General features: G+C 40.9%; 1 protein-coding gene and 1 long non-coding RNA gene across 4 annotated transcripts in view; one reads left to right on the top strand and one right to left on the bottom strand.

The window, feature by feature from the left end:
• LOC309539080 overlaps positions 1-16,801 on the top strand; it is a 204,004-nt gene that overhangs the window by 82,864 nt on the left and 104,339 nt on the right. The gene's annotated exons all lie outside the window — the stretch shown is intronic.
• The window catches only part of MAPRE2 (microtubule associated protein RP/EB family member 2), an 86,358-nt gene that overhangs the window by 62,010 nt on the left and 7,547 nt on the right, over positions 1-16,801 (bottom strand). For all 3 annotated transcript variants that reach the window (XM_082234846.1, XM_082234848.1, XM_082234847.1), the window contains exon 2: positions 2,029-2,091. The gene's annotated coding sequence lies outside the window, so the exon portion shown is untranslated. The remainder of the gene's footprint in view (positions 1-2,028; positions 2,092-16,801) is intronic.

Raw genomic sequence — 16,801 nt, 5'->3', positions numbered from 1 at the left:
TGGGGGGGGGAATATTACATGGCAGGCAGAATTCAATGGGGAATTATTTAGGAAACTGACTGTTGATCTAAGGTAGAGACACTCCCGGAAACATATGGCTTCCAAGATCAGTTTTTATTATCTATGGCACTGTTCTAAGTGGGCTTCTGTAGTCCCTCAGTGGTATTTAACATTCCTTCCACTTGTAAGTTATAACACTGCCAGTTTTGATACACTAGTGTAGTGTAGTGTAGTGTAGTGTAGTGTAGTGTAGTGTAGTGTAGTGTAGTGTAGGTTGTCAGAATTTGTTTTAAGAGCACTAGCAAGAAGCAGATACTCACAAGTAGCAGCTAGACTTGGACTTGCTTTGCATGTAACTCTAAGCCAATGCTGGGAAAGCTGTGTAGCTGGACTCAAACTCCCACTATCCCTGACTGCAGACCATGCTGGCTGGTGCTGAAATAAGTTGGAGATCAGTAACATCTAGAGGGCCATAGGTTCCCCAGCGCTTTTCCAAAGCCAAACCATGGCTTAGTGTGACTGAGCAAATGTACAGGCTTCCAGTGAGAAGATTGTGGTTGCTTTGCTTCTGTATTGTAACTGTGGGCTAATCTGTCATTTGGCTTACTGTTACATCCTAACCTGGGCTCATGGTTTATCTCTTCCAGACAGACCACAAGCAATGCATCATAGAACAAGTATTGACTGCATCTTATGGTTTGTCTGGAGCAAAATAAACCGTGAGCCCAGGTTTGGCTGCAATGCTAAGCCAAATCACAGTGAAGCTCAAAGCAGTGTGGCAGCAGCAAAACTAGGAGGAGCACAGCAGCTGCAGTGTTCTCAATGGGAGCCCACATGTTTGCTCATTCAAGATAAGCCATGGTTTGCTTTCATGTTAAGTGTGAATTGGGCATTAGTGACATGGCAGGCTACATGTTTCTTGAATCATCTGCACAGGCAGCACCTCTGTCTTGCTTGAACTTAACATCAGCTTGTTTCCCTCATCCATCCCCAAACTGCACTAGTTTGAATTTCCACAGGCTCTGAGTTTTTTTTAAAAAAGTGGAGATGAGAGATGGAAACTCAGAAACATACCAACAATACTATAGCTTAAACTTCCAGATGACTTTCCCCAGCATTATCATGATAGATGTTTAAGATCAGGAGGTACAATATCGATTCTGTGGAACCCCTTTGGCCAAAGGCCAGGGAATGGAGCTAAGTCCTGCAGTATCAACATGTGGAAACAACCAAAACAATGCCTCCTAAGCCCAGCCCAAGAGATCCAGAAAGATGCCATGGTTGATGGTATGAGAAACCAATGAGAGGTCCAGAAAAACTAGCAGGGTAGCGTTCCTCACATAGATTATCTTGCTCAAGTCATCTGTCAAGGCAACCAAAACTGTTTCCATCCCACAACCAAGCTTGAAACCAGATTGGAATTGATGCTTCATTCAAGTCTACCTTGAGATGACAGGCTGCCCAGTAAGACAGAAAGCATGCATACTTGCATGCATACATACATACTACATACTTAAACCAAATTCCATGCTATAGATTTCTCTTGCATTTAAAATCCAGGGCACATAAAAGAAGCGTTAGTTTTTGAAAGAAGCATTTTTAGAATAGTACATTCTGCCACAGCATCTTCTTATTTCACGCTTCTATTTTAGAAAGACTTTCTACACATTGCCACCTTGTGGATATATCACCTAACTGTATTATTGTTCTCCAGTCTTCACATCACATTGCTTTTCATGTTTTATACAGCTTGCTGTATATATTGGATTAGTTACTGGATCAGTTAGTTAAGTGAGAAACTTAAACTAATATTTTAAAAATCCAATAACATTCTCAGTCATTTGTCATTATAAATATGGTATGCCATTGAATGGCTTTATTGTTTAGAAATATTTATTGCAATGTTTTTGAATTGTTTTACATGTACTGCCAGCCACTTTAGGCTTCCTGTAGGAAGAAAAAGAAGGTCATAAATATGAAATTCAGTCAATATCTATCTCAGTAATGCAACAAAAATACAAAACTTACTTTGTGCATTCATGCACCTTCCCCAATTGCTAGAATGAAATGATTCTTTGCAGCAATTCAGTTCTGAAAAAGAAAATAAAGCATTGTTTAGCTCAACAAGAAAATCAGAAGCAGCAACCTAAGACATTTGTTTTTACAGAGGCACAGTCATATAGCCATAGAAACCATAGAAAGATGAGAAACTATTCATTACAGTGCACACTATCAAACACAGAGCTACTGTTAACAAGATGCATCTCCTATATTGTGATGTCTCCTTGATCTAGGCATAACACATGCCTGAAATCTGAAAAAACACAAAAGGTAATTGGAAAGATAGACTGTAATCACTTCTCCATTCTAATGAGCAGGCCCCACTAAGCCCTGGGAATTCAACATGGTGCAATCCTTACACAATTATTTATATAAATAGTTAGAGTGTGAATACCCATAGGACACATCAGGATATCTGTATGAATGTTACATCATGCTGCAGTACAAAGGTGTTTATCTCCAAGATATAAAAAACACACAGAGAGAAACTGTTCAGAGATGTTTGAACCTAAGCAAAAAACAAAAAGTGTTTTATATGTCTTCTCCAGAATAAAATGCTGGTTGATATCCTAAATATGAAAATACTGAAATTTAGGCCTGTAATATAAAATGAAGGATATGGCAGACAAGCAGTGTGGTAGGTAAGAAAGCAGGCATGTGCAGGGTGGGCTGAGGGTAGACTGAGGTTGGTGGGACGATCCCCACGCAGCAGCAGTAATATCCCACCTTGTTCTTCTTTTGGTATCTGTACACATGGAAAAGCACTATTTGTTTGCAACGTTCAGTCATGTAACACTGTGTGTGAGCTATCTGGGGTAGCTAAATACTTAACCATCTCACAGCCATCTTCTAGTTGCTATGGTTAGGTAAGATTTGTTCTCCTTGCACCCTCCAAACAGATTGCCTCTCAGGACACCGAGATCCTTCAGATTCATAGTGAAGCAATACTTTCCCCTCTTGAATGGCAACATTCGAAAACGCGTCAAGTGAACTGATATTACCCTTCATTTACTTTCCAGTTCTTAACAGCTTCCATTCGCTTCAGCATATCACTTGATATCTTCCAAGTACAAGCTGTCAGTTCCCCTGAAACTCTTACCCTCAAGCACCAAGACCTTGCCACATTTCCTTTCCAACACTTTCATGCACATGACAGAAAGGTGCAAATTTAAATTTCCTAGTTATATGGAGTGCTAAACCAAGTGATTTCAATGATTAATATTCATTAAATGATGCATGGAATAGGAAGCTACTTAAGGAAGCAGGACAAAAAGCTAAGTCAGATCATTGCTCCATCTCACTGAGTATTGTCCAATGCAGCCAACGTGGTGCCCTCCAGTGTGTTGTTGGGACTACAACTCCTATCAGTGCCAGTCAACAATGGTCAGAGACAATGGAAGCCATAGCCCATCAACTATTGCTGACCCTGCGCCACATATATATTTGTGTGGCTGGAACATGTCCTTGAGCTATAGTGTAGTGGATGGTAGGGAGGGGTATGAAAGTCTGTGCAGAAGCTGGCCTAGCGTACAAAGATAAAATTCACACCCATTGCTCTGCTTGCTTTTGCCTCTGGCTTCATCCACCACTGGTGTGTGCCCCTCAGAAGGTTGCTCAGCAAGGAATGGAGTCCCCAGGCTGAAAATGGATTCTCAGCCCTGATTTAGGTAGAGGATCATTCTCTGAAGAGAAACTCCCTTAAGCTATTAGCTCACCTCAGTTCTCCAATCTTAGAAGCACACACTACTACGTGTTCCATTACAACAAATGAAAATGTATTATAAGCCAGGCACAAAAAGCTCTGCAAGATAAGGGAGATCACTAACATCTGGACTATACCAGGTTCCTTGACTGATACATGGTAACCTTCTGGCTTGTCAACCTAGTTTGTGTGTGTGCACAAGTAGGATAGCACTAGGGGCTCTGTTTTTGTATGCTTGTGTGTGTGTGTGTGTGTGTGTGTGCGCACACACACACACACACACACACACACCTAGCACCAATTGAAGAGGGAAGATAAAGGCTTTCTAACTTATGCTTTTATTCACAAATCTCTTAGTTCTTTCATTTTGGTTGGGGCAGGCAGTGTGGTACCCTCCAGATGTTTTGGACTCCAATATCCACCAGTTCCAGTCAGCATGGTCAGAGATCAGGGATGGTGGGAGTTGTAGCTCAAGAAGGTCTGCATGGAATCATGTTGACTATTTTTGCCTCAATGAGTTGGCAGTTGGATGCCTCCCTCTTTTCTTGTCATCAGAGGTTTCCTCTGCCAATCTCTGGTCAAATCAATTCTGCCCAGCAGCAACTCCTCTGCCTCAACTCAATTCAGGACATCAAGCAGGCCACATTTTTCTTCTGTGTTCAGGGAATCTGACATCTTACAGGGTTGAAGGTATGACATATTATGTCAGTTGTTTTGCTTTGAGAAATCATGATGAGGTGCAAAAAGCAATGAAAGGCACTGAAGCATCATTTCCAGACCACTGAAAATTCTACCCATTTGCCACCCCTGCCACCTGTACTGCCTTGCTTTGGTTGCTGACCGTTCTCCAGGCATAGCATACTTATAGACTTGGAAGGCTAATTTGCCAGTGGTACCATCAGGGCAGGACTTTGGGGCAGGTATCCAGAGCCTCACTCAGCAGAATGAGGTTCCCCCAAACTCATCAGGGTTGGCTTACCACAATTTGAAGTAAATGAGGCAATACAGCCATCTAAAGAAGGGAGGCCCTATTAAACTACCAAGTTCAGAGTCTGAGGTTACTGAACTGTACTACTGAACTTGATTTAGAAAGGGGGAGTGCATTAGATAAAAAGTCGATAATCTTAGGACGTTGGCTCAATGGCAGTTTTCTATACAGTCCTGTTCATGATCCACCTCTGTGGAAAACCACAAAAAATGGAGATACCACCAAAAACCAATGCAAAGAGAACTGGGAAGTTCCATAGAAAATTGATTCACATACACACAAAATTTAAAAGCCACAGTGAGTCTTCTGCTACACAGATCTACTTCTGAAGAGAAATGGGGGGAAATGCTTTTTGCACGTATTGCATAGAACTATCACAGTAATCACTGTATTCTCTCCCATCATTATTATTTGCCCCAGCCTATGAGCCCGTTCTTTCATTATAGGAGCCACATGGCTGCCACTCCCTTCTTACTCCACCCCACACTCCCCATAGCAACATAAGAACATAGGGAACAACATGGGAGGGAAGGACATGATTGTATGGAAAAAATGATGCTGGCATCAGAGTGTGGAGGATTATCATGGCTCTTGCAGTGAGATCCTTCCATGTGGTTTCTATGTGGTATGGGGCCCTCAAAGAGAAGTAACCACTAAGCTCTTGTAATATAAGAACAAAAGGGCAGAACATAAGAGCAAAAAGTCTGAAGCATGGGGGGGGGGATCCACCCAGATGATGTGAAGATGTTCTAGATCTTCTATTGCTCAGGACGTATGCAGTGTATATGTTTTCCCCACCCCAACAATAGCCAAAGTCCATAAATTCTTTAGAGTAACAAGCTTTCATGTTATCAGTCCACATATACAGGATATTCACTTCCACACTCAGGGGCTGGGGTGCCTATTAGAGGGAATGATAGAACTGCAGAGACATTCCAGACCAGTCTGTACAGGTAAGTAAAGGACTCAGAACTCTGCTAATGTCACATCAAAGACACCAGGGACATAGCTACATTAGTAAAGAAATAGTGTTTTAAATGCATTATAACACTGGGACACCAGATGGTGCTTTGGAGTTCCATCTTTCACCAATGTGCTTTCCCATTGGGTTACAGACGCCTCAGGTTATGCGATTTTGGGTTGTGCACTGCGCTGAACCCGAAAGTACCAGAACGGGTTACTTCCGGGTTTTGGTGCTCAGGCATGCACAGAAGTGCTAAATTGTGCTTTGTGCAGAAGCACCGAATCACGACCCGCACACGCAGACGTGGCACTGTGGGTTGTGAACACTGTGAGTTTCGAATGTGCCTCCCACACAGATCACATTAGCAACCCGAGGGTCCACTGTATGAGGTTTATAACACGTTTTCCCAAAACATTTTTTTGATGTGTCTAGATCCAGTCCGGTACTGCTAGATTGTTACTCCAGTGCTGAAGGTCAAATAATGGCTTATGCAAATATAAAGACGATGTTACTGGGCTGGTTTAGGCAGCAATCCTAAACATGCATTATGAAATCAGTTCCATGGAACTTAGGACTTCATTCCAAACTTGTTTAAGAAACTAACTAACTTGTTAGTTTCAGAACTCGATAATCATCCACTTAAATACCCAGTAGACACACACAGAAGCAGCAACACAAGAAACATTTCACTGTAGAAAACAATACGTATGTGAGATTATTTTTAGTGCCGTTTAAGTCTCTGCATTAAATGCACTTTAAAGCTCTTACCAACATTATGTCCCCTAATCTTCAGGGCCAAGGATACCACTTTTCATTATCAATGAGCCTGACAAGCATTCATCTGAACAACTCTCACTTGAGCCCTCTGGTGCTCAATTGATTTCACAGTGAGTTAAGAGCTTGCAGCACCTGACATTCCATAACAAGATCTATAGAATTCACTCAAGGCCACGGGCAGAACTGTCGAAGTTCTCCATCATGCTGTCTAAAGACGTCTTCAAAATTTTCATAGGCAAGTGATCATATCCATAGGAATACAGTCATAAATATTTTATTAGCTACTATTAAATGATGGACAACAGAGCAAGCAGAACAAGTATGTTGACATACATGGTGGCCTTTTGTAATTGTAAGTAAGCCTATGCAAAGCTATCCAAACTGCTTCCAGATTAGAATACTAGTTGATGTAGTTTCTTGTGAACTTAACTGAACAAAAGCTGTCTATCTCACAGTCAAATTACGGTAAATAGGACATCAGTGATGCATTAATACAATTCCAATGTCTCTTTGCTCTCTCAGTCTTTTTGCTAATTGTAGCCACTGGGCATTCAAAGTTGGATCAGATTGTGTCAGGAGGGCGGAAGACCCTTAACGGCTACTTTCAGCCAAAGGGAGAGAAAGAGACAGATGCCTTCACACATCTAACACCATGTCGAGTTTGGCTCCCAGCTATATAGTTTTGCTCACAAATATCTTATCAGAACATTCTTGTGGTATTTCAGCCCCAGGAACTTGACTTTCTGAAGTATCAAGGAGTCAGGGGTTATTAAAGTGAACACCAGGTTAACTGCCTGATATAATAACATGAAAAGGCCCTGCTCCATTTGCTATTCTCCAGAGACAGTTCTGTAAATCAAAAGAGGCAACTTGTTTCAAAGTTAGCCTTTACTCTGCATTTCTATTCCCAGTCCAACCATTGCTCCAAGGCCCAGATCCCAGCAGCAAGTGATCATGCACTGAGGCACACAGTCACATAGAAAAATGTTAAGTGGGACTCAGCTGCATACACAGGGGAATCCACAACAATTTCTGTTACTGGTCTAGAAGTTATGGTTCCTGAATGTATGCTAGCATGGAGAAGATAAAGCACTGCCTGTTTATATGAATCAGCTCTATGGTATATTTAAAGCACTGCCCAAAATCACTCTTTCTTTTTCCTTCAGGATAACCTTTGAATACCCATAGGTAAAGGTAAAGGTAAATGTACCCCTGCCCGTACGGGCCAGTCTTGACAGACTCTAGGGTTGTGCGCTCATCTCACTCTATAGGCCGGGAGCCAATGCTGTCTGCAGACACTTCCGGGTCACGTGGCCAGCATAACAAGCTGCATCTGGCGAGCCAGCACAGCACACGGAACGCCGTTTACCTTCCCGCTGGTAAGCGGTCCCTATTTATCTACTTGCACTTAATTGTGCTTTCGAACTGCTAGGTTGGCAGGTGCTGGGACCGAACGACGGGAGCGCACCCTGCCGCGGGGATTCGAACCACCGACCATGCGATCGGCAAGTCGTAGGCGCTCAGGTTTTACCCACAGCACCACCCGCGTCCCCCATAGCTGCATGCAAAATGCATACCCATAGCTGCATGCAAAATGTCCTAGGTTAAAATTGTGGCTACTGCAATTAAAAGTATCATGGGGGACTGAGAAAGATTTATTCCCAAGACTTTGGAGTGCTATTGCCAAAGCAGACATTACAAGATGGACAAATGGTCTGGCTAAGTATAAAGCATCTGTATAAGATGACATTTATGCACCACTATATTAATCCAAGCACCATTCCAGAGTGTGTTTCCTGCGTTTTAAAATGCTAAAGGAAAAAGGCCGAGAATCTTTAGAAAGGTTCTTCAAAACATGGGGAAACAGCCATTGCCGATTCCTTCTCAGCAACCATCAGTGCATCCTGAAATTATTCTGCATCTGGCAGAGACTAATTTAATTAAGTATTCCTACCATCCCCTATAATCCACCTTAACACTATTACACACAACAGACTTTGAAGTCTCCCAACAAACATCATGCCCAGGCAGGACAAGTGCAAGACATTCCACTATCTCAAGATGGGATGCTGTTGCCGCCACCTTCTCCTCATTTCCCCCGCTGCCACCTCTTCCATCTTCCTTCTCTTCCTCCAAAGTGGAGCAGTGCCGACATTCCATGTCTTGCACAAAGGGGTCATTCCACAGAGAGAAGCATTGTGGGCAAGGTTGCCTAGAGGGCACATATGCCGCTGATGCTTAACCACAATGGTGGCAAATTTCCTGTCTAAAGTTACATGAAACCTTTAAAAGTATCTGGACTATTCCAGTTTCTTTACTGTGAAGTAGAAACAATAACCCAAAGACATACTGAGACTTTTAAAAGGACCTAGCTACACTTACAGCCAACATTAAAAATGTTATTTTATAAAAGCAACTGTAGCTATGATCAGATCTCTAACAGCAAGACTATGAGTATGATCAGTAGGAAGAATTGGAGGATAGAGTGATATATGTCGCTACCCTCAACACTGAACCTGCCCTGATTTAGACCATTTATTCATGGCTGAGATCAGACACCATCACTTTGCGGATGGTAAGTCTGGAATCTTACTTGTTGATTTTACTAGCTCTAACTTGTGACTTAGTTACAGGGGACAGAAGCCCACTGGAGTAAGAAAGCCAGTATGTAAAAAGTATCCCTATTCCAAAAAGGATAGAGTTGTTACTTTTTAAAAAACAGCAACAACAACACCAAACAAGCCAGGGATCTGTTCTATGTAGAAATGCAGTAAGGAATTGTATTTTGTAGTGATGTTCAACAGATGATCAGCAATGCCAGGCACAAAGAAGGGTTGCTTTCTAATAGGTCAGTTGAAAGGGAAATGGATTAATGGCTCCATCCAACTGAGTGTGATTCATTTCAAGGAACAAAAGCAGTGCCAGTAACCAGTAGCTCTTTTCAAGTAGAAGAAAACAATATCTATGCCCCCATTCAGGAAGATATGTCTGGCTGCCAAGAAATCATCCGTGTTTTTGGTCCTATCACTTTGCAACCTTATCAAAGTATTCTGTTTCCTTTTCCATCACATTTGTTTGCCAGCTGAAGCCCAGAACAAACTCCGCATAAAACAACCTCTGCAAAAATGCAGGCTTATTAGAAACCTCTAATGTGTAATCTTTTTGACAATTACATCTTATGCAACAAAAGTTAATAGTTTCAGAAAACTTCACTTAGATAAGGAAATCTGATTTAAACACAGACCTGCAATTAAACATTATACAGTTACTCAAATATTATAAACATTAGTTATTGAAATGTTGAAATAAAAGTACAAATAGCACATAATAGTTATCACAAACAACTTATCCGGTTATCAGAAGAGGACAAATGTCACTATGCTATTTAAATAAACTCAAACACAATGCTGTAAATGACACAAAATGACTATAAATATTACTAAATCGCAGTAGAATGTTGCAGAGTAATTTTTTTTGTAAATCTACACAGTATGCAATACTGAGCACATAGAACGGTTTCAACCTACAGTCAACTGACCAGACCAAAGAAGACTGTCAAATAGCTTAGCGGTAAAGTTTATTTTAGTGTGCTTACAAAACTGAAAAGCAGTGTAATTTTTTTTCAAATACTGTAACTGCAAACTGAACTTCAGCTATGTGTATCTAGGTTCTGCAGTTTCTGCTCTCTGCTACAAAAGTCAGACCACACTCATTTCTTCTTCAACCCAAATCCTATAGGAGACAACAGCTGCCATCTAGACTGCAGAGCAATGAACCACGGGGTGACAATCTAACAACAGGAGATGTCTCCTGGTTAGCAGCCGTATCTGTACCTGGGATTACAAGCACTGATAGCATTATTTGACGTATGCATAGCTAGTGGCTCTGCACTGAGGAACTCAATGGAGATCAAGGCAGCACTGATCATGTGACATGAAAGGGCAGGAGGGTATTAGAAATTTAAGGATTTCATTTGAAAAGGGTTTGACATTCTGCGGCTGCATACACACCATACAAAGCACCCACCCACACCAAGAGTCATGGGAATTGTGGGTGCTGGGAACTGTAGCTCTGTGAGAGGTAAATTACAGCTCCCAAGAGCCTTTTTGGAGGGGGTGCAGATGTGCTTTAAATGTATGGTGTGTATACAGCAATGTGCTCAATGTTGCAATGCTATGCACACATCTCTATGAGAAAGATCCGCTGAATAAAGGGCATTGCCTGGTCTTCTTTTCAGCAACCTTACTATTCACCCAGGCCTTTTAAAATTTAAGTTTTGCAATTTCTCTGTTTGGCCTGCAAAGTTACCAGATGTGACACTGTTCCGTCCTCCAGACTCCAGTGCTTTACAGTCCCAGATAACATAACTGATCTCTCTGTTAGCCACACTTTCTCTAGCTAAATATACTGTAGTTTTAGAGAGCCAAGTTCTGCCTAATTTTTGAATTTTAGTACTGTATACTCAATCCTGGATGTGATGGGTCTCTGAACATTTACCTCGCTCCCATAGATATTGTATAACATTCGTAACCTAAACTGAAATCTAAATTTGAAGCAAATTGCAAGCAAGACAAAAATAATAATTAGCAGTGCAATTTCTTATTCGCCTAGGACAAATCAGAGCTGTGCCAAGGCAAGGATTCAAGATTCAGCTGCATTGATGTTGCTCTTTTTGATCATGTTCCCATAGCTTCAGTTTCCTTTATCACTGCTACAACCAACAAAATGTAGTACACCTCCATAACAAACAGCTTTGTATAAACTCTCTTCTAGTCCATGCTTTATATGGAAAATGCCCTAAAGACCAGAGTAAGAAAGACATGTGTTCTAATACCGACTCAGAAAGAGCAGCAATCATTGCAGAACCCATACAGGAAGTAGCAGCAACAGAGGAGGAGCTGCAGTGAGAAAAGTTGCTGATAGACAGAAAGGGAGAATCAGTCCAGAGAACTGATTTTTCAAGACAGTTGATGACCTTTTGCTACAATGCACAAACTCCATTTACCGGTAAATGCAGGCACACTTAACATAAACAGGTTAAGATGTATCTTGGATGCTCTGAAACCATTGCATAGCGTAGGGTAGCTTTTGCCCAAAGGGTACCCTCTTAATGTTTTGGACTACAACTCCCATCAACCCCAACCAGCATGTGCTGGTGTAGGACATCAGAAAATCAAAAGGTATTACAGTAGAAGGCACTATGACACCAGTTAGGATCAAAGAACTCTAAGCTACAGCAAGTATGCAATTAGATGCAGGGCAGCCCCTATGACTTCTACGTGGAAAGGATAGTATTAATACTTTCTTACATGGGATGCACAAGAAAATAATGGCATCCACTTCTATACTCAGTTTTGCAGTGTTTCTAAATCCTAGAGAGTCCATTACATTCTGCAAAGATGGATATAAAAAACTAACTCTGTTGCTTACCTTGCATTATTCAGCATAAGAGGCGTTTAAAGAGCTATTCCCTACAGTGAAGATTTTGAAGTGCCTTGGCATGGGAACCACAAAATCAGGCAATAAGCAAACCACAGTACAATTATAAGGATGAATACAGTGCTTTAAAGCTTTCTTTAAAATACAGCAAGCCACCCAGAGAAGCATCTTTTCTAAGCCTGCTCATGGGGTAGAGATTCACATTTTCACCTTTCCTAACTTTGCCTGGAGTTAGCATAGAATAGCCTACCCCAACCTCATGCCTTCCAGAGGTCCCCATCTGCTCCAGCCAGCACAATCATCCCAATCAGGTTTTGTTTACAGTGGTACCTTGGGTTACATACGCTTTGGGTTACAGACGCTTCAGGTTACAGACTCCACTAACCCAGAAATAGTACCACAGGTTAAGAACTTTGCTTCAGGATGAGAACAGAAATCGTCTCCGGTGGCACGGCGGCAGCAGGAGGCCCCATTGGCTAAAGTGGTGCTTCAGGTTAAGAACAGTTTCAGGTTAAGAACGGACCTCCGGAACGAATTAAGTTCTTAACCCAAGGTACCACTGTACTGGTGGAGTGACAAACAGGTTTTGTGTATCAGTTTAAAGGGTATGGAGAAAGAGTAGCCCACACTACACAACCAATGTACAGAAGTTGTTTTATAATTTATGATCTGCATGTGACCTGGTGCACACCGACACATTTACTCATAAATAAGTCCCATTGAGTTCAATAGGCATCACTCCTAGCCCAGCTAAATGGTGTGTATCTGGGAGTACTGCAATCCATTGCTGTTCATTATTTCAATGCTGTATTAAAAAAACATGAGAAGTCTGACAGAAGGTAATTTCTAAAGCAATGTTAGTTTGCTTTAAAAAGAAAAGAAAAAAGCCCAGTGATTTTTCACACTTTCTTGGTTTGCCCACATCTCTGTCATAGCCAAAGTTGTTTTATATCTCATTAGTTCCTATCCAGAATGGGGAAGTAATTCTGACTTTTCATCAGTTATGTCATCACTGAGAATAGAATACTATCTGTAGGCCTTCTGGAGTGGAATCCACATATGAGCTATCTGGTAGTGTTCCAACATCTAGCCATGTCCCTAACATTTTACAGTTGTCTCATATACTTTCACAGGCTATGCATTTCCTAACAAGAACTGCACAAGCAACAGCCCACCAACTACTACCTTAACCACTTCCTTTGTTTAAGCCTGATGACAGGGCTTTCCTTCCTGAAGTGAATTAGCAAGCAATGACTTTATTCTGAAGCCCCTCATTTACTAACACAAACACTTTCCCTTTTTGATATCTTTATCTAGCTTTGGAAGAAAGTAAGAGACAGTTTGAAAGTATTATTTAGACTGCAACCTTTTAATAACTACTTTGGAGTAAGTTCTATTAAACACAGAGGGATGAATTTAGAAGTAAAATTGATAGGTCTTTACTGCTAGATAAATCAATATCCATATTTTCAGCATCACAAACTAACTACTTCTTGCCTCGATTTTTAACTAGACTTTAACTAGTAGCCTTGGGAGTCAAGCTGGATGATATTAGGAGTTGGTTAGAAGAGAGAAAAGAAAGAAGAAAACAGCTTAGGAGAGACAGGGAAGGAAGTAACTATGCTTGCAGTTCTGCTTACCTGGGAGTAAGCCCCACTGGATTCAATGTAACTTACGCCATGGCTAAGGAGCACACTGTAACTAACAGCACCATGCATTTAAAGGTTATTCAATGCACTATAGAACACATGACTCCCTCACAGAATCCTAGGAAGTGTAGTCCCCCCCCCCACAGAGCTTCAATTACCAGCACTCTTAAACTACACTTCCCAGGATTCTTTGGGGTTGGAGTCATGTGTTTTGAATATGTGTTGAATAAGCTTTAAATGTATGGTGTGGATCTGCCCCACCTGGGGCATTCAGAAAGAAGGGGATAGAGCTGTCTCCTGCTTTCTTTTTACCCCTCTGCAATTTTATAGAAAAAAGCTTTGGTTTAGCTAGTTTTAAAAATTGTACTCCTGGGAAATACCATTGATTATAAATAGCTTCAACTCAAAGTTTGTTTGTTTGGCACTATGATTCACAATTTCTTTGAACAGATTTAATGACTCATGTACCGTAGCAAACGGTATAAGGAAAATGTGGCTTAAAATCCATCTAACGAAGTTTAATGTTGTCCTTCAATACTTGTTAATTTCAAGATGTCTTCACCATTTTAGTGAGGATCCCATAGGGAACTAGAGATGTTGTATGTGAAAGTAATGGAATGTATATTATTAAAAATTTCCCTAGGTCTAGCTGCATACAGAAAGTAATAGCAAGCATGTCCTGTTCTCTTTTCCCAAGTCATTAACTTCCTCCCTTAAGCATTTCATTTGCTAGGTGGCCTTAGCTTTGCTTTGTCATTACCAGATTGTGAAACTAAGTATTAAACTTAGATGTAAAAGAAGGAATCTTTTTCTGATGTTAATCTAATAAAAAGAAAGAGATCAGCTACAAGTTGGAGTAGCTCAGTTGGTAGAGCATGAGGCTCTTAATCTTAGGGTCATGGGTTTGAGCCCCATGTTGGGCAAAAGATTTCTGCACTGCAGAGGGTTGGACTAGATAATCCTCGGGGTCCCTTCCAACTCTACTATTCTATGATTCCAAGTTACAAAGCTGTTACAACTCAGAGAATAAGTGCCATTATAACTGCAAGAAAGGTTATTCTAAAATTAAATGCAACTTCGCAGTTTGATAGAAGACGTATATGATATGAGCTGAGTCATATTTCTATCATCTTTGATAAAGATGAAATTAACTGAAAATAGTTGTTTATATTTTAGCAATTATCATTTAATATCTCATTTACTGAAGTCTAGGGCAAAAGTCTAGGGCTGTAGTAAGTTGCACTACAGACAAGCTTTATTTGCTTAGATAGACTAAAAGGTAAAAACTTCAGTATTTTAATTAGGGAGGCATTAATGAAATCCAGAAGCCCCAGATTCTCCCCCACATCCATTTTAGTCATTATGGTCCCCATGCTGTTAAGGGGGCTTCCCCCTGTAATTCAAACACTGCAAAATTTCCTACAAAAGCACACTGTCACATTGGCAGAAATCCTGTTTACTGTTATCCACAGTTAATTGCAAAGTCCTGCAATTCCATTCTGCTATGGCAACAGCTTTGGGTTCACTGTACAAGATCTCTAGTTCCTGTACTACTGGAGTCAAACACCGCCTTGGGATGCAAATGGTAGTAGTACTGTCCTGCTCTGGTATTTTGGGTATGCTGTACAAATGTATTATTTGGCACAGGACAGCGCCCCTGGTGGAACAGTGATTCTAAAAATAATATTTACATTGCAGTTAAAATGGATGCACAAGTTGTTTCAAATGCTGATAAGAGAGTGGGGGAAATGGTTGGAAGGTCAGAAAGGTCTTTAGAGTGAGAATGGCCAGGTGCAAATCAGGCTTGCAGGATAGTTTCAGGCGTTCTGCAAGGCCCATTTGTCAAACTCATATCTGTTCCTTCTCAAATTAAATAACTGAGCAAGGGAAAGTTCATTTCCAAAGTGGCCTATATCTGTAGTGGCTAAGGGTATTTCAAAGAGAGAGAAATGCAACTTGAAAGTGAAACATGTCCTGTGGTATATTTTGACAACAACTCCCCTGATCCAAGTTTATGTATTCAGATGTACCGTGTGAAACACCTCAGACTCAGGTTTCTCTTACAGCTGGGCTGCTTTTGGAAGATTTTTTTTGAAAGAGGAACCAGGGATCCAAACTGACTCCTTACATTGAAAGAGATGCTGCCACATTTACATGTTATCAAGTGAGAACTGCACCAACCACCAAAGCTCAAAGTCCCCTGCAGTGTTCCCCTTTTAATGGTGCTGAATTCTCAAAGAGGCATATTTCTCAGAATATTTTATTTTAGGGCTATATCCACAAATGGATTTACTAGGATAGTCCCCCTCTTCTATACTCCAACTCTAATCATCCACAGTGCAACTGATTCTCCTTACCTTTTCAACCTTCAGAATCCTATTTCACAGTAGTTTACCAATATTATGTGGCCTTTCCATTGCAATAGGTCAACTTCCAAGCATTGTGCAGTCAGTAGGTCCTTGTGGCTAATCTGCTGTGAGTGCTATTCAGAATAAAGGTGGCTTTCAGCCTTAGAATTTGTTTGAGCCTTTGAATTTGTTTGTGCCTTTGAATTTTAAGTCAGTTTGTAATCCATGCGGAAATTGAAGAAGAACAACTAAAGGAGAGACAATAGCAGCAGAATAAAATCCCCTGCCAAAATTCTTCTGGGCAGTTCCTTCACCACTGTCTCTTTCAAGAACAATGCAGTATTGTGCATGTCTACTGACTAGCAAGTCCTCACTCCCACCAGAGCATTGAGTCCCGATAGTGTCCCCTAGTTTTTAAGACTTAGCTGTCATTCCTAGTTAAACACCACCTATATTACAGCACCTCTCTTAACCTGTTTTTCTGAGGTTTTGTTAAGGGCTCCAAAAGCAGAGTCATTCATGCAGCATTTATTCTGCAGCATTTCCCCCACACTTGGGTATATTGGGTGGAGCACCAGCTCTGCCCTTACTCTGAAACCACAAACTGAGTTGTTTATATCGCTTGACATATTTAATCATAGAACAGGATGATTAAAAGAGCATGGGAAGCTAGCTTAAGTTACAAAAATGTTAAGGGTTGAAAGAACAATCAGTGATGCAAACATGTTAGCCAGCTTCTGTCCTAGATGCCATATGAAGCAAAATCAGTAGTGAGGACCGTAATTCACAAACTTTAGGTGTGTATTTTAGGAGTAAATAACACAGGAATCCTATACTAAATGATTTCCCATAATTTCTGTTGTCCATTCATTT

The sequence above is a fragment of the Podarcis vaucheri genome (genome assembly GCF_965113315.1).
Source record: "Podarcis vaucheri genome assembly, chromosome: 8".
NCBI classification, from domain to species: Eukaryota; Metazoa; Chordata; class Lepidosauria; order Squamata; family Lacertidae; genus Podarcis; species Podarcis vaucheri.
This window is presented reverse-complemented; position numbering and strand designations above follow the sequence as displayed.